Source organism: Aegilops tauschii, chromosome 7 (genome assembly GCF_002575655.3).
Source record: "Aegilops tauschii subsp. strangulata cultivar AL8/78 chromosome 7, Aet v6.0, whole genome shotgun sequence".
Taxonomy (NCBI): Eukaryota; Viridiplantae; Streptophyta; class Magnoliopsida; order Poales; family Poaceae; genus Aegilops; species Aegilops tauschii.
In genome coordinates, this window is record NC_053041.3 from 634,153,602 (window position 1) to 634,172,476 (window position 18,875).

The 18,875-nt window shown below is 42.1% G+C and overlaps 1 pseudogene; it reads right to left on the minus strand.

The window, feature by feature from the left end:
• Positions 1–449: 449 nt before the first annotated feature.
• Positions 450–18,006, minus strand: LOC141027564 (uncharacterized; annotated as a pseudogene).
• Between the last annotated feature and the right edge of the window lie 869 nt (positions 18,007–18,875).

The following is an 18,875-nucleotide window of genomic DNA, read 5'->3' on the forward strand; positions in this document are numbered from 1 at the left end:
GGAAATCTAAGGTTCTCGCAGTTATAGGATCTTCGGTCGTCCGATCTGATTTTGCGAGCGATCTCATCTAACTCAGGACGTCCAATTCTTTGGACTGTCGAGCAAGATCGAGCAGCTCGATTTCCAGCAATTATATATGCCTCTTCAGCTCTCAAGCAACAACAACTAATCTTCGCCATAATACTTTCAGCACACAAGTGTTGCCACCTGCTTCCTCGTGGCCAAATGATATATTTCAATATTTGTTCATCTTTGTGAGCGAGTTAGCTGGTTGTGCTTCCAGCAACACTCCTCATCAAGGAATTCATTGTGCTGGTGTTGGCATACACAATCGTGCTGGCGTTGGCACTCATATAAGTTAACAGCGTAAACATGCTACATTATGTACCATGTACCTAGGTGCTATACCAAAAGTATGTACTAGCAGTCCTCGACCGGCTTTGGAAATCCTAATCTGTAGCTGATATGGATCTCTCGTCATTGTGTTTCGCTACCACCTTGTTCTCCTTCATCAGGGATTTTATCAACGACACTCCATTTTTTTGTGCAACTGCAACCCTGATTAGATAAAAGAGCACGCGCTTTACTAGTCAGGAATTTCAGGAAATTACAAAATCAATACAACTAAGAAGGCAATGGAGGAGTAGTACAAAAATCAATAAAGAACTGAAAATTTTGGTTACCTTCCTGACCCCATCATACATGGGAAACCACTAACCCATTCACCGGTCCCAAGCTTAAGTGTTGCCTTGAGCCTGGGAAATATGAAGCACTCACTAATTTACCATACTAGTCGCCAACCCGTGCATTGCACGGGCTAGTTTATTTCATAATGCATATAGAAAAGACTCAAACAATTTGTAGCTTTTGGTTCTAGTTTAGTTTCCAACATACATCAAACACCTTATAATTTCCAAATCTTTTATTGATATGTTTGAATTGGTTTTAAATACAAAGTTAGCAAGCAAGGAGTACCTTGTTGCCTCGATTATGGGTTTGTGAACACTTCTACTCTATATGAGTTTGCATGTAGTTATTCGTGAAGTCCAATCATCGGCAAGAAAACTTCTACCAGGATATCTATTGGGTGATATGACATGAACACCATAAGAACTTTTAATTACATATTGTCTATTAATTATAGCTGCATCACGTACATAAATTCCTGTTGGTTAGGAAATATACCATAGTTAAATATAAAAACAAACACTTCATTGATAAAATACAACAATGTTGGCATATCGTATTTCCTAAAAATCTTATTCTTAAAATATATGGAATGTCCAGAATTATTCAGATTTTCTTTTAGGACACACATAAGTGTCTTTTTACAAATGCAAGTAATTTATGGGGTACGAAGTTATTTTTACCGAAATTTATTAGATCATATACTATTTGGTCAAATTGACGGTAAAAGCCCACATAAATCACATGTAGTTGTCTCCAGCAATTATATTATTGGATTTCTAACTGTCGTCCGTAATAGTGTCAACTAAATCATTTTAATTGCCACGACATCTAAAAGGGAGTAGTTCTTTTCAAATATAATTCTTTCACACTGCTACCACTGATGAATGTTTATCCCAAGCCTATTCAAATGAATATCCCAGCTAATATACTCCTCGGGGAATTAAAGGGAATACAAATTCACATCAATTTTTACTCACATAGCAGCAATTCAGCCATATATCACTTGTTATCTTCAAAGAGAAGTACTTGGACTGGCCGTGGTCAAATAACAATTCGAAAGTTGTACTAATATATGCATATATGTATCATTTCATCTTTATTGTTTTCTTGTGTCTACAAAAGATTGATCTAAGTACGATGCACAAAATGATAACGCGAAAGAGTCTCACTTTTAGTCAACTCATGCCTACCAATCCTTTATTTAAGCTAGTAACCTCATTAAGTATCGTGGAGAGAAAGAGAAAGATCTGAGTGATAACGCTGCCATCTTTCAGAAAATAAGTCAAACACGCCAATAATATTGGAAAAATGTAAAGGCAATGAGGCCTGCATGAAATAAGTTGATCCCAACTTCATTTGTAGACAACTACAGAAGCTCATTGTACATAAATATAATAAGGAGGCGAAAGTTACGTGAGGTGGGTGTCAACCATATCAATGGACACGTACATGTCATCACCTAAGTGAATAGTGATGTTCTTTCTACCACTTCTTTTGCAACATGTTATCAGTCCGAGCTGCAGGATTTTTCTGTGCTGACTCATGTATCACATAGCAAACTTGTTTTTGGTAAATATGCCAAATTTAGGGGACAAAATGAGTTTTGGTGCCCTCTTACATTTTGCATGATTTAGATAAAAATGAGTTTTTGTGCCCTCTTACATTTTGCATGTTTTTGTGCCCTCATAAAGAAAAAACTATATACCATCATGAGCTAATGAGATTATTAATAAGTGATATATGCTACTACTATGAAATAGTACCATAAAATAAATTTATATTTTTAGTAGTATTGCCCGATATAATCAACCATGCAAACCAAAAATTAGTAGAGACGCAAAGAATACCAAAAAGAACAAAAACAAATGATTCATATCTACCTATAAAACATATATTAACATACTGGCCTACAAAAATCATGGATTCATGACTTCTATATATGAGAGACATTCATGGATTAATTAATAGAATAAGGAGCTGGTCCAACACGTACCTACTCTACTCTATCAGATGTTAAGATATTTCCCGAGTCGACCACATATTTTCGTCATATATATTTGTAAGCAAGCACCCTAAATTAAACAACACGTACCTACAGGCATACACATAGTCCGAGAGCCCAACGCGGTATCGTCCCACTGTTGCATGATCAAAGGGCAATGTTCTTGTTTCTTTTATTAAGTTATTCTGTCTCAACCACAGACATGGTATGCCTAATTAAGAAAAAACCATGAGGATTGAAAGGATTTGAAGAAGATTTGCATTCATTATATACCTGATGCAGATGGTTTTGCATGCTGGCTTGTGGCATACATGATGGTCAGAAGCAGACAGTCGTTCCAAGATCAAAATATTAGATTAGATTTCTTTTGAAGGCGTGTTATTTGTACCTGCGCTGAGAGGCATTCCTGGCATGTTCGTACTTGCACTGCACCGAAGCATTGTTGCATGCGGGGCATTCGATGGGAACACTCAGCGCCGGTGATCTATGGTGTCTAATCCCTTCAGTCTTGTGGTTGATCAATTTTGTTTCCACATAAGCAAAGATAGATTGGTCCATATTATACATGATTAGCTGCAGCCCTTTGCATGCGTACCTGCTTTAAACATGAGATGGAGGAGAGCCAGAACGATTCAAGTAAATATGCATGGGCCAAATCATTGGAAAGAAATCAGAACGCCTCATAAGAGTGAGTAGCCAATACATTTTCTCCTGATCGAACTCACCTGAGCCTACGAATTTTAACGAAATTACATACGAAACCATTAGCTATCATTTGCAGTGGTCTCATCTGCTCCAAATCTTCCATCCAGGGCGGCTGGTGCAAGTTGGAGGCCAGGAGATTGAGGACCTCACGACCATCATGGATGTGGATTTTATTTCTGCAGAACACATCAAGCATTAGAATAAAGTTACCAATCAACCAACACGTACGTTCAGAGAGACCTTCGTTAGGCTAGATAAGGAATACGGTGGATGTGACCTGAAACTGAAAATATCACTAGCTCGCTCTCACCAGCTCGCCAGCTTGTGAGAAAACAACTTGTAACTGCTGAATTCAGCAGCTCTCACCAGCTCGCCTTTGCAGCCCATGTCCTAGAGTATCCACATAGGTTTAGGTAATACTTTGAAACTCCAGTGCTCAGTACCATTACGTACTCGTTGGTTAGCGTCATGTCGACAACAATCTGTAGGTTCCCTTGTTGTTAAAGCACTACAAATGCCTATTGTTTGTGAGCAGGACATGTAAATCAAAAGCAGCAGCATCAGTCTGTGCGATAACCATCCGCACATGATCTCTTGCTAGTAAAAACAATAGACCCTGAAAATCAAAACCAGCAACATCGACAAACAAATTCAAATCAGTGTTAATGCAATGGTAAAAAAAATACATTGAGGAACACACACGGATCCTCTATAGATGGAATTGCGCGAGATTAACCATGAGGAGGAATCGGAGGGGATGCAGGGATTTGCTGGAATTTTATCTATTTATGGGCCTAGCCCAATAACAATTTCAGAAATTTCTAATAAATCCTAGAGGCCCACTTAGCCCATTCGTGCAAGGCAAGGGACACTACTAAAGTTTAGTCCCACATTGCTAGTTTAGAGGGAGTTGGACCTCTTTATAAGGGAGGTTCTTTCCCCATATGTATGAGCATGAGAACAAGAAGGACATCCACGCGCGCTCCTCCTTCGCCGCCCGCCTCGCCACCCATGCCTCGTCAGGACGCGCCGCGGGTTGTGGGAATGAGCCGTTGCGGGTTGCGGGTATACGAAAGGTCACTCGGGAGCTAGAAAGTTTTTGTTGTAGTGGATATTGAATATTAATGCTGCACCCTTCGGCTGCTATCTGTTCGTTTCATCTCCCTCGTTCCCTTCAGCTCCCGACGCAGCCTCTCGCCTCCTTCTCTTGCCCCTATAAAAGGGAGGTCGCTCCTCTCAGAGAGACGTACCAGAACTCATTCTTCCTCTCGCCACCGGTTCCTGAACACTGCGCTGCTGCTACGATCCTCCTCATCCCGGTTTGCGGCGTGCACCGCAGGTCGGAAAAGTAGGCCTCCGAAACCGCACCTCTTTGAGTCCTGTACGGGAGAAGGGTGATAAGGTTTTTGGGGAGCGCTCTGCGCGACTACTGACTTCTTCGTCACGGACACCCCGGACTCCGACGACTACTTCCCCGACGTCGACAACCTCCTCCACGACATGGCTACCGAGGACACCGACCCCAAGTCCAGTGCTACTGTTGCAGCTGCTGTCCCGTACGTGTTCTTGTTTTTCCTGTTAGAGGTTCTGCCACAGTTCCTTGTTCTAGTCCTTGCCCTACACATGATACGTTCTACTTCATATATGCTACTTGGTCTACTGTCTACTCTAGAGATGTTCGGTTCTAGTTTATATTTGCAAATGTTATCTACCATCTCTTTGTCAGATCGCATGACTTGCTTTATCTCTGCTACTTTAGTCATGCTTTATCTAGTATTTCCGTTAATAAAATCATATGGTAAATTGCTCATATTTTCAACAATCCAAAAACCTTATTATAGGCAATTCACACCAAGTGGTTTTGCTGCTTCCATGAGACCTCCAAGGTCACTCGGGAGCTAGAAAGTTTTTGTTGTAGTGGATATTGAATATTAATGCTGCACCCTTCGGCTGCTATCTGTTCGTTTCATCTCCCTCGTTCCCTTCAGCTCCCGACGCAGCCTCTCGCCTCCTTCTCTTGCCCCTATAAAAGGGAGGTCGCTCCTCTCAGAGAGACGTACCAGAACTCATTCTTCCTCTCGCCACCGGTTCCTGAACACTGCGCTGCTGCTACGATCTTCCTCATCCCGGTTTGCGGCGTGCACCGCAGGTCGGAAAAGTAGGCCTCCGAAACCGCACCTCTTTGAGTCCTGTACGGGAGAAGGGTGATAAGGTTTTTGGGGAGCGCTCTGCGCGACTACTGACTTCTTCGTCACGGACACCCCGGACTCCGACGACTACTTCCCCGACGTCGACAACCTCCTCCACGACATGGCTACCGAGGACACCGACCCCAAGTCCAGTGCTACTGTTGCAGCTGCTGTCCCGTACGTGTTCTTGTTTTTCCTGTTAGAGGTTCTGCCACAGTTCCTTGTTCTAGTCCTTGCCCTACACATGATACGTTCTACTTCATATATGCTACTTGGTCTACTGTCTACTCTAGAGATGTTCGGTTCTAGTTTATATTTGCAAATGTTATCTACCATCTCTTTGTCAGATCGCATGACTTGCTTTATCTCTGCTACTTTAGTCATGCTTTATCTAGTATTTCCGTTAATAAAATCATATGGTAAATTGCTCATATTTTCAACAATCCAAAAACCTTATTATAGGCAATTCACACCAAGTGGTTTTGCTGCTTCCATGAGACCTCCTATGTTTGAGGGTATCCACTATAAGAGGTGGTGCCTGAGAGCAGTCTTATGGTTTCAAACCATGAGTTGCTATGACGCCATTCTTGGCAAACCTGAAGGAGAGCTTGATGCTCAACATGCACAAGCTTTTCAGAAAATGGATACTCTGTTTAAGGCTGCTCTCTTGAGTGTTCTTGGTGAGAACATAGTTGATGCTTATGCGTCAATTGATAATGGAAAAGATATGTGGGATGCACTCAAGGCCAAGTTTGGGGTCTCGGATGCTGGCACTGAGCTGTACATCATGGAGCAATTCTATGATTACAGGATGACTGAAGAGCGCTCCGTGGTTGAGCAAGCTCATGAGATACAGTCATTTGCTAGAGAACTTGAGCCCTTCAGTTGTATGCTACCGGACAAGTTTGTTGCCGGAGGTATCATCAATAAGCTACCTCCTTCATGGAGGAACTTTGCTACCTTACTGAAGCATAAGACGTAGGAGTTTTCCGTTCCGGATCTCATTGGCACTCTTGATGTGGAAGAAAAGGCGAGAGCAAAGGACACACGTGCTCGAGGTATTGAGGGGGGATCTAGTGCCAATCTGGTACAGAAGAAGAACTTCCAGCCCCACAAGTTCAAGAACAATGGCAAGTTTGATGGTAAAGCAAGGTTTGATGGGAAGAACAAGGCTGTGCAACACACGAACTTCAAGAAGAAGAATGACAAGAAGAAAGGTGCTTGTCATGTGTGTGGGGATCCTGATCATTGGGCTCCTAGTTGCCCTAATCGCTATGACAAGCGTCATCCTGGGAAAGGCGGCAAGACCGCTAATGTTGTCATTGGAGACACTAACATAAAGGATGCTGGGTATGGTATATTTCCCACTATTCTTTCAGTATGTCATTCTCCTGATTGGTTGATTGACACGTGTGCCAATGTGCATGTATGTGGTGATATTTCTATGTTTTCGTCTTATCAGACCGCAGGGACTTCAACCGTGCTGATGGGCAACGGTTCAAGTGCTTCTGTTCGTGGTGTTGGCACGGTCGATCTGAAGTTTACTTCGGGGAAGATCGTGCGGCTGAAGAACGTGCATTATGTCCCCTCCGTCAATAAAAATCTTGTTAGCGGATCTCTTCTGTGTAGAGATGTCTACAAGCTTGTCTTTGAGTCGAATAAATTTGTAATATCCAAGTATGGAACCTTCGTTGGTAAAGGCTATGAGTCAGGAGGCCTGTTTCGTTTATCCTTATCAGACGTTTGCAATAAAGTTGTTAATCATATTTGCAACTATAGTGAATCAAATGTGTGGCATTCACGTCTTTGTCATGTTAACTTTGGTTGCATGTCGCGACTAGCTAAGTTGAACTTAATCCCTAGTTTCACCACTGTCAAGGGATCTAAGTGTCAAGTGTGTGTGCACGCTAAGCAACCTCGTCAGTCTCATACATTCAGATCTATGTGAAATGAATGGTGTTTTGACAAAAGGTGGAAAGAAATATTTCATGACATTAATTGACGACTCCACTAGATACTGCTGTGTGTATCTTCTGAAATCTAAGGATGAGGCTTTGAACTTTTTCAAGATCTATAAAGCTGAAGTGGAAAACTAACTTGATCGAAAAATCAAGAGGCTTTGGTCCGACCGTGCTGGAGAGTATTTTTCTAATGAATTTGATGCTTTTTGTGCGAAACATGGTATAATCCATGAGAGGACGCCTCCCTAATCACCTTAGTCAAATGGGGTGGCCGAAAGAAAGAACCGTACTCTAACTGATTTGGTTAACGCCATGTTAGATACATCGGGTCTCTCCAAGGCATGGTGGGGGCAGGCGATATTGACGGCATGTCATGTCCTCAACCGAGTCCCCACAAAGAACAAAGAGATAACTCCATTCGAGGAATGGGAGAAGACAAGGTTAAAACTCTCTTATCTATGAATATGGGGTTGTTTGGCGAAAGTCAATGTTCCAATTCCAAAGAAGCGGAAGCTTGGACCAAAGACTGTGGATTGTGTTTTCCTGGGATATGCTTTTCATAGCATTGGCTATAGATTCTTGGTTGTAAAATCTGATGTACCTGACATGCATGTCGGTACGATCATGGAGTCGAATGATGCGACTTTCTTTGAAGATATCTTTCCCATGAAGGATATGTCTACCTCGTCTAATCAGGAGATACCTAGTTCATCGAATCAGGAACTAGTTACAATTACCGAACCTGCCATTTCGATGGAACACTTTGAAAATTCTGTGGAGGAGAACAATGAAGTTCCTACTAGGAGCAAGAGATAGAGGATTGCAAAGTCCTTTGGTGATGATTTTCTTGTGTATCTCATAGATGACACTCCCAGTTCTATTTCAGAGGCCTATGCATCTGAAGATGCTGACTACTGGAAGGAAGCGGTTCGTAGCGAGATGGATTCCATCTTGGCGAATGAAACTTGGGAGATAACTGATCGTCCTTATGGGTGCAAACCTATAGGATGCAAATGGGTATTCAAGAAGAAGCTTAGGCCTGATGGTACTATTGAAAAGTACAAGGCTCGGCTCGTGGCTAAGGGTTATACCCAAAAGGAAGGTGAAGACTTCTTTGATACTTACTCACCTGTGGCTCAACTGACCACTATTCGAGTTCTACTTTCACTAGCTGCCTCACATGGTCTTCTCGTTCATCAAATGGATGTTAAGACTGCTTTCCTAAATGGAGAGTTGGACGAGGAAATTTATATGGAACAACCAGATGGGTTTGTACTAGATGGTCAGGAAGGAAAAGTGTGCAAGTTGCTGAAGTCTTTGTATGGACTCAAGCAAGCACCCAAACAGTGGCATGAGAAGTTTGAAAGAACTTTAACCGCTGCAGGCTTCGTTGTAAACGAAGCTGATAAATGTGTGTACTATCGCCATGGTGGGGGCGCAGGAGTTATTCTTTGCTTGTATGTTGCTGACATACTGATTTTCGGAACAAATATGAATGTTATTAAGGAGGTCAAGGATTTCCTATCTCGTTGTTTTGAGATGAAGGATTTAGGAGTGGCTGATGTCATTTTGAACATCAAGTTGTTGAGAGACGATGATGGTGGGATTACATTGCTTCAATCTCACTATGTGGAAAAGATCTTGAGTCGCTTTGGCTATAGTGACTGCAGGCCCTCTCCAACACCATATGATGCGAGTGTGTTACTTCGAAAGAATCTAAGAATTGCTAGAGATCAATTGAAATATTCTCAGATTATTGGCTCGCTTATGTACTTAGCCAGTGCTACAAGACCTGACATCTCTTTTGCTGTTAGCAAACTGAGCCGGTTTGTCTCAAAACCAGGAGATGTGCATTGGAAAGCTCTAGAGAGAGTTTTGCGTTATTTGAAAGGCACTGCGAATTATGGAATTCACTACACTGGGCACCCAAAGGTGCTTGAAGGGTATAGTGACTCAAACTGGATCTCAGATGCTGATGAGATAAAGGCCACGAGCGGTTATGTATTCACTCATGGAGGTGGCGCTGTTTTTTGGAAGTCTTGCAAGCAGACCATCTTAACGAGGTCAACAATGGAAGCAGAACTCACAACACTAGATACAGCTACGGTCGAGACAGATTGGCTTCGCAGGCTCTTGAATGACTTGCCGGTTGTTGAGAAAGCTGTACCGGGTATCCTTATGAACTGCGACAATCAAACTGTGATCACGAAAGTGAGCAGCTCAAAGGATAACATGAAGTCATCAAGACACGTTCAGAGAAGGTTAAAGTCTGTCAGGAAAATGAGAAACTCTGGAGTTATTGCATTGGATTATATCCAAACGTCTAAAAATCTGGTAGATCCTTTTACTAAGGGTCTATCACGTAATGTGATAGATAATGCATCGAGGGAGATGGGTATGAGACCCACAATATGAGTTGTTCACAGTGGTAACCTATTCTTTGTGATCGGAGATCCCGTGAATTAGATGTGGAAGACAAGCTGTTGATCAACTGAGAGGAGAGTATCCTTACTATTAACAATACCACTCCATGAAGATGCAATACTCTCCTAAAACTGTATGGCAGGTTGATGTGTATCTTAATGTGTTCTAAGTGGCTCATTTAAGCAGAGATGTTGTCCTGCAGAACATCTTTTGAAGAACACACCTATATGAGTCTGATTATTAAACGTCGCAATCTATGAGAGTAGGGTTCTCTCTAGTAAACTCATGAAAGGTCTCGGAGTATGATGCATAAGCTCCACCCGCGGGGAAGACCCACTGTAGCCAGGTATCGGCCAAGGCTTTATGTGAAGCTAGATTCGCAGAAAACTTGCAGTTCAAGGCCCAGTCCACCGTTCAAGTTGCTTACTAGTGTAGCATAGAGTTCTAGGTGGAAGTTCAACTTAACAGTTTCCACTGCAGTACCGGTATATAAAACAGTGTTTTGGAACTAAAGGCAAATTCTATGTGCCTCTAGGATCTGGTGGGGGATTGCTGGAATTTTATCTATTTATGGGCCTAGCCCAACAACAATTTCAGAAATTCCTAATAAATCCTAGAGGCCCACTTAGCCCATTCGTGCAAGGCAAGGGACACTACTAAAGTTTAGTCCCACATTGCTAGTTTAGAGGGAGTTGGACCTCTTTATAAGGGAGGTTCTTTCCCCATATGTATGAGCATGAGAACAAGAGGGACATCCACGCGCGCTCCTCCTCCGCCGTCCGCCGCGCCGCGCCGCGCCGCGCCGCGCCGCGCGAATGAGCCGATGTCTAAATTTTTGCCACGCACTACGGGTATATGAAAGGTCACTCGGGAGCTGGAAAGTTTTTGCTTTAGTGGATATTGAATACGAATGCTGCACCCTTCGGCTGCTATCTGTTCATTTCATCTCCCTCGTTCCCTTCAGCTCCCGATGCAGCCTCTCCCCTCCTTCTCTTGCATCTATAAAAGGGAGGTCGCTCCTCTCAGAGAGACGTATCAGAACTCATTCTTCCTCTCGCCACCGGTTCCTGAACACTGCGCTGCTGCTACGATCTTCCTCATCCCGGCTTGCGGCGTGCACCGCATGTCGGGACAGTAGGCCTCCGAAACCGCACCTCTTTGAGTCCTGTACGGGAGAAGGGTGATAAGGTTTTTGGGGAGCGCTCTGTGCAACTACTGACTTATTCGTCACGGACACCCCGGACTCCGACGACTACTTCCCCGACGTCGACAACCTCCTCCACGACATGGCTACCGAGGACACCGACCCCAAGTCCAGTGCTACTGTTGCAGCTGTTGTCCCGTACGTGTTATTGTTTTTTCTGTTAGAGGTTCTGCCACAGTTCCTTGTTCTAGTCCTTGCCCTACACATGATAGGTTCTACTTCATATATGCTACTTGGTCTACTCTCTACTCTAGAGATGTTCGGTTCTAGTTTATATTTGCAGATGTTATCTACCTTCTCTTTGTCAGATCGCGTGACTTGCTTTATCTCTGCTACTATAGTCATGCTTTATCTAGTATTTCCGTTAATAAAATCATATGGTAAATTGCTCATATTTCCAACAAGATTGGGCCTTGCCGAAGGCGAATATTCTTAGAATGACTCATCTGTCTCTTCCTTCCCCTCGTCTCAGCTCCTGCTAACTACCACTACAAGTGGTTCATAGATATAGATGTTTCGAGAGAAGAGGAGGGGTGGCTCACAAAGGGGAAACGGGGCTGCCGGGGAGGGCTCGATGTGAGATCACGGTCGCCGCCGGGTAGGGCTCGATCTGAGATCATGGTCGCCGCCGGGGAAGGCTCGAGTTCTGAGATCGGGAGTTCCTTTCCTTCTGCTGACCTAGAGGAAGGAAGGAGACATGAATTTATTTTTTTGACATGGAGAGACGTGAAATATTGGGTCAAAGAGCAAGGAAGGAGTCGTGAGAGGAGAGAGACGTGAGAATTTTTTTGAGATGGAGACACGTGAGACATTGGGAGATGGAGGAAGGAGGAGTCGTGAGAGATTGGGTTACGGGAGGTTGATAAGTCAGTTTTTTTCTAGTTGGAGACATAATGGGACGTGAGAGATTGAGAGAGTTTTTTTATGGGGAGGTTTGAGAGAGTTGGGTCATGGGAGAGATACGGATACCTGAGTTTTTTTCCTATGAGTCGATCTGAGTTTTTTTCCTATGAGTCGATCTAAACCGTAATAATTTGGTCCCATCAGATTAACAGCTCGTAAAATCTAATTAAAGATTAACGGCTCGCAAAATCTAATTAACGTGGGAATTTCTAGGGAGTCACGAATTAGTATAAGTAAGTATAAGTATAGATATAGATATAGATATAGAGGCTAGCCAGCATATATGTGCAATGTGACGTATAGGTGTCATGTTCTGAAGGGCTGTGTGTGCGTGATTCGTAAGGACATACTCTAGTGATTACCTGAAATTAGTGGAGCTCCACACATGAACATCACCATCCCTTGTACCTATAATTAGAACTGGAAGACTGGGATGGGAAACGACGGAAGTAAGTTGAGACATATCTACATCTTCAAGTGTATGAAGGCACTGCTGCTGCTGCATGTCCCATATCTGTTTTCAGAAAAAAAAACAAGGCATGCAATATATTAGAAATGTTATATGCATATTGTATTTATGAACTTGTCAGCGAAATAGCAGACCTTGGCAGTCTTATCATAAGAGCTACTGATCAAATACTGCTGACCATCACGTGTGAAGAAATCGAGGCAACTCGTGCCACTCTTATGCCCAGACAAAGTGTACTTAGATTTGGGAGAATCTAGAGTCCAAACCTGAACACCAGTCATAAGAGCTTGCAGTCAAGGTATAGTAGAAATGAAACGTACTCCATCTTCATTATCTCAAATCTTGCTTAGCAAAGGAATAAGAGAGAGAAAGCAAAACCTTTACTGTGCAATCATTCGAAGCACTTGCAAAACTGTTGATGTCTTCTGGATTAAATGTGATGCAACAAACATTACTTGAGTGTTCCTGAAATGTTTTTATGCAATTCCAGCCCCGGTCCCAGTCCCAAAGCTTTATTTGCGTATGACATCCAGACAACACATATGGCCGGGTTGGATGAATGACTAGTGAACACATGGCCCTAGGACGATTGTGAGCTATAAAACTCATGATCTTTCACACTTTCTTTTCATACTTGTACACATGGACAACACAATAATATGAAACAGCCACAAACCATCGCTTCCGTGCAATATATTTAACACAGCATACTGCAGTGAGAACGATCATCTTATTAGCATATGTGTACATATGGTGACAAAATTATGTTACAAAGAAGTCATAGAGCTTGCCTCCTTCCTTTGAGACCTCAATCAAACCGACCACTTTCTGCCAGTAAACATAAATGACTATTTGTTAGTCCAATGTAAAACAAAAGAAGGGTATATCAGACAATGAAAATTCAACTTCTGGTGATGACCTTTTACATCTACTCGCAGTATTTGAATTGAAATATTAGCAAGAGAAAAGAGATATATAGTGTGGCATTTTTTTCAGCTGTGTGCAAAAACTCAACATTATGGTACGGATCCTATATCAACCATCACCAAAAAGGGGTATTTGCTGGTATTTGGCATTCAATAGAAACTGTATATGTTCTTATGAAGTAACTGCTAGGGCTGTGTGGATCTTTTCCATGCAGAGGGCATGAGTTCTTTCTTTGTCTAACTACCAAAACAATACAGTAACTTGCCTGTGTGTCATAGTTCCATATCTGAACATACCCACTAGTGAGACCTGTTATAATCCTGTATGATAAGAAGGTATTAGCCACAGTATAATCGAATCCAGTGCACTCACTTGAAAAAGAGGTTTAAATATTCAAATGCCGATCTTATGCTATGCACTTACAGTGGCTCTGTCTGATTCACATATATGGAACAAATTCGCCCAGCTACATCATCTAAGGTCTGACCAAAGAATATTCCTGTCAACACTAGAGAAACAACCACCAAGATGGGAGATATGGGAAAGAGAAGAAAAGAACAACCCCAAAACCAATACCTGTATCAAAGATGGGATTGAGAGTGTCTGCTGCATCGTCGACGCATGAAACAAAAGAGACAAAAGGAATCATCAGTGCAATTCACGTCGTCACTAAAGCAGCTTTACTCCAATGCCACAATGCAATGTTTAATCATGATCATCTCACATCCTCATGGTATAGTTATTGACTTTGCTCATTTAGCATAGCAAAATTTGAAATGACTTTCTCTTTGGTACAACAAGCTTTCGCTATGATCTTTCTTTCTTTTCTCTAAAATAATTTCTTGCCCAAAATCAAACTATTATGCCACGCTATTGTATTTTTCTTACTACTTAAAAAACATGTAAGGTTCCGTATTTCGCTTCCCCTTTCATCCACTCCTCCCTCCCACCAATTTTTTTGGCATCCCAATGTCATTGCAAGCGCGGAAAGAAAAAAACCCACTTTTCTTTTCTACTCACCCATTCCTTCCCTCTCCAAGTTTTCCCTCCATGAATCCCATGATTCACCTAAATTCCCCTTGATTCACCGTCCCGTCCAATCTCAATCCTGCCTCGGCCCCCTTCTGACGCATGATGTTGCACTGCACCCGCGGCAACATTTGTCCGTCGTGATGTCATAGTGGGCCGCTATCCTGCCACGGTGCCACACCCATGCCATCGCGATAGCTCTACACATCGCCTCCCATTTCGCCGCCGCCTCGACCTCCCGCTGCAAGCTCTATGCTCGGCTCAGCCACTTCAGATCATCAACTCCATGGGTAACGCCACCTCGAGGCAGCCCTCCGCTCGCAGTTGACTGTGTTGAAGTGTATGTGTGGATTCCCTAGCCCTTTCCATCAGTTCAGACTTTTGGTTGCGTTTGCTAGTGCATGAAGTTTAACCTGGTATCAAAGCTAGGTCAATTTTCCGCACGTTGCAACTCGTGCTATTGATCCACCCAGCTAAGACCTTGGGCTCTGATATCATGTTAAGCTTCATGCACTAGCCAACGCAACCAAAAGTTCCGACTTTTAGCTGCATTGGCTAGTGCATGAAGCTTAACAGACTGCAGCAGCGCCACCATTCATACGTGATCGACATTTGCGATGCCTAACAGTCTAAGTTTGCAAGTTAGTATTCTTAGACAACTCACCTCACTGGTTTTTTCAGTTGCTTCTTGTTGATCACAGGTGTAAAAAACCACGTCCAAATTCACCTTATCAACCACATTGTCTGCCTCTTTAATAAACATGTCTGTAGTTATATCCTCGATTGCAGTGTCATCATTCACTTTGGTGCTCCATACAATAAATTCATTGGCACGATACATATCTCTCAGTGCCTTGCCCTGCGGCTGCAGAGTTATTTCGACCTTACACTTGGATCGTGGAGGCAAAATGTCTTTCTGCGGCTGTGTGCAGTATGGTAGGGGGCTCATGTTTTCAACATTGAAGGCAATGGAAGAGTCTGTCTCATTGGTTAGCTGAAGTGAGCATGACATCTGTTTGTTAAGCTCAAAATGAAAATGTAGTTCGACAGGCTCAGATCCAAGCATATCGTCCTCAGAGTAAGGGCTTATCTGCAACAAGAGAAGGGCATATATGTATTGCACGCTAGAAAGAAGACAAATGGGAAAAGCAATACAAAACTAACTAATACGGTCCATGGAGCATACGAGTTTACCTCTTCAAATGTATTAGCATACGCACTGCTGATCTTCCCATTAACACCTTCCATTTGTCTGATATCTTTTATCATATCCCATATAAAAGGCCGCCGGGATGGGTCAATTTCCTGGCAGAGTAACCCAATATCGATGCATTTTGCTACTTGTTGGTAAACCAATGGTGTTTCCTTCCCTAATTTTTTTCATCTGTGCCTCCATCTCCTAAGTCTCTTTCATTCCATAAAAGATGAAATATATAAAATAAGCCAAAATGTTTAACCAATAATCTCAAGTAATGGGATAATGACATGTACGACAAGACTAGCTTGGACGCATCCCTCTCCTTTACACAAAGTTAGACAAGGTGCTTGCAAATTAGCAAGTAGTGAAGGTGTGGGTATTGGTTTGTGGCTTTGTGCTTCTGCATATTTTTGGTTTATAAAAGCTCAAGTTTTTTCAAGTGGTGGTTGAAACATGGAAACCATATAGGCTGGTGCATATATAGTTGTGTATAGTCTTTCAATGCAGAGCTGCAAAGTTTTTCCTTTATTTGGATTTTAGAAGAATGGGTGCAAGTGCAAAAATTGTTGGACATGCGAGGGAGCGAGTGAGAGTAGCCTAGGAGGATGGGATTAAGGGACACGATGACTCGGTTCCTCTTGGATGAAATTCAAATATTTTGGGCCACCACAATCAATTTCTAAGCCATTGATATGAGTGGTGTGGAACCTCAATATCATCACTTGACAAGACATTTACTTTCTCTTGTGTTATGCGGCTAATATTTTTCTTTAGATATGTATGATGTATCTTAATATGCCATCCAATACTTCAAAAAGTATGTATGGGAGAAAGTTAGGGTATTTCAAAAAACAGATTATATATATAGTGAGAGAAAACCATCTTACATTGTTATTGTTATTACTAGGGATTGTCTTTTCTCCTGTCACTAATTCTATGATTATGACACCCAAACTGTACATGTCTGATTTGAATGACATCTTTCCTTGATGTAGGTATTCTGGAGCACAGTATCCTCTGCAGAGGACAGTATTTTAATGCATTATAGCATATAAAAAATGAGTATATGCTAAGAAAGCATGTTCTTTTTTTTAACACAAAAAGCATGTTCTTTTGATGCATAGCTTACAATGATCCATAACGGTCTGCACTCATGGTTTTTGACTTTTGATCAAGTCTCGATAAACCAAAATCTGTGATTTTCGGCACCATATCATTATCTAGTAGTATATTATCAGGTTTCAAATCCATATGATATATCTGCTTTTCCTTGTGCAGATGATGCAAACCTTCACAGATGCCTCTAATTATTTCATATCGTGTATTCCACTCAAGTCCCCTTAATTCATCTGCATAAAAGACATCAATACTTCAGTTCCAGTTCATCAATTCTTCATTGTATATAAAACGTGTCGACAGGAACTGAAACAAATAAAACAAAACGTATGCAACAACAACAACATACCAGTAATATATTTTTGTAAGCTCCCATTACTGATATACTCAAAACAGAGCAGTCTTTCTCGTACCTCGGCGTAAATATGCTCTTTCGATCCTTCAATCCGTATGGCTGTCTGGTCGGTGCTAGCACAGAAGCCAAGAAACCGTACAACATTTTTATGTTCAACGTTCAACAGGCTGTCAACTTCTCGATAAAATAACATCTCATTGATTGAATGGCTGTTCCTTATCCTCTTTACAGCAACATTCCCATTTGGGAGCTTTCCCTGTTTAACTTTTCTTGTAAGCATTTAAAGAATGTCTAGCTGAGTTTGAAAGTGGTGTGACATAAAGGAATACACAAAGTTTGGTGCTATGGAACACACAACCTAGCACCAATACAATTGCCCGTGATAGGAAAAAGATGAGGTCCCATGGCCAACTTAAGGCCGCACAAATTTTCCCAATTGATGCAGTACTCTAAACATGATACATTCTGTTTCTCTCCTAGGATTTAAATTCCGTAATTAACCACACGAAGAATATGCCTGATTGACTGACTTCAATATACTATACGATATGCCACCAATACTAGTATCTCAGAGTAGTTGGCAACGCCAAATATTAACACAGTTTGGCTAACTGGATGACTGCTCAAGTTGATATAACAATACCAAGTGTGATTTTAGATGACATATTCATGATTTCTGTTAAAATAATTTACCTTATAAACTGTTGCGAATCCACCGTTCCCGATTTCTCGATTGTCTGAGAAATTTTCTGTGATATTCTTCAAAAGTGTGAACGATAGATTTGTCGGCTTCTCTCTTCCATCCAGTATATGTTCCAGGACCTCAAGATCCATGTATCTGCTGTGTAATCCGTTTCAAATTGTACTTTCAACACTAACAAAAAAAAGTTTGTTCCCACTAGGGCACCATTGCATGAAGAACTGACAAACGACTTGATTATTAATACCTTTCTCTAGCAGCATATGGTTTGACAGGGAAGCTGAGCTCGAGTGGGTGGGCATCAAGAAGTTCGCTCGAGCTTGCAGTTACCTGCAATAGAACTTGTGTGGTTAGCATCCGATAAAGTTCCTATTCATACATGCTCAATTCTTGAGGGAATTGCTCTTACTCACAAGTAGCATACTTAATTTGGTTGAACTATAAGTTGCTGTTTCTTTTATGATTACAAGAAAACTGTATATGTGTGCACACACCACATCCACATACGCACAGACACACCACAACGACACACACACGCGCGCGCGCGCGCACACACACACACACACACAACAAGACCTCACCTCGGGCGCACACGCACTAACACGTGAGTAGACCGCCCTAAACAGGCCTACACTTGAGGCAAACCAGGATACATCGATGAATACCAAAATTTGCTAGGTACATAAATAACTGAGGGCGCACAAAATCAAGTGGAAACCTTGCCAAATTAGTACTATTAATTAATTAGCTAGCTCACCTCAGCTGTTGTGTCACTAGCTAGTTGTGGCTCACTGGATTTCTTCAATTCCTCTTGATAATTTGGTCTATACGTGCTCAACTCCAATAAAGTTTTTGGTGAAAAATTCTCAGATGCAGTGCCATCCACCACTTCGCCGTCTATCTCGGTGTCGAACGTGTCTTCTGTGACACTCGGGGGTGTGAGATCCTTGCTTGCAGTAGTGTTTACTACCAGCAACTTGTCTGTGTACTGCATATCTGATGG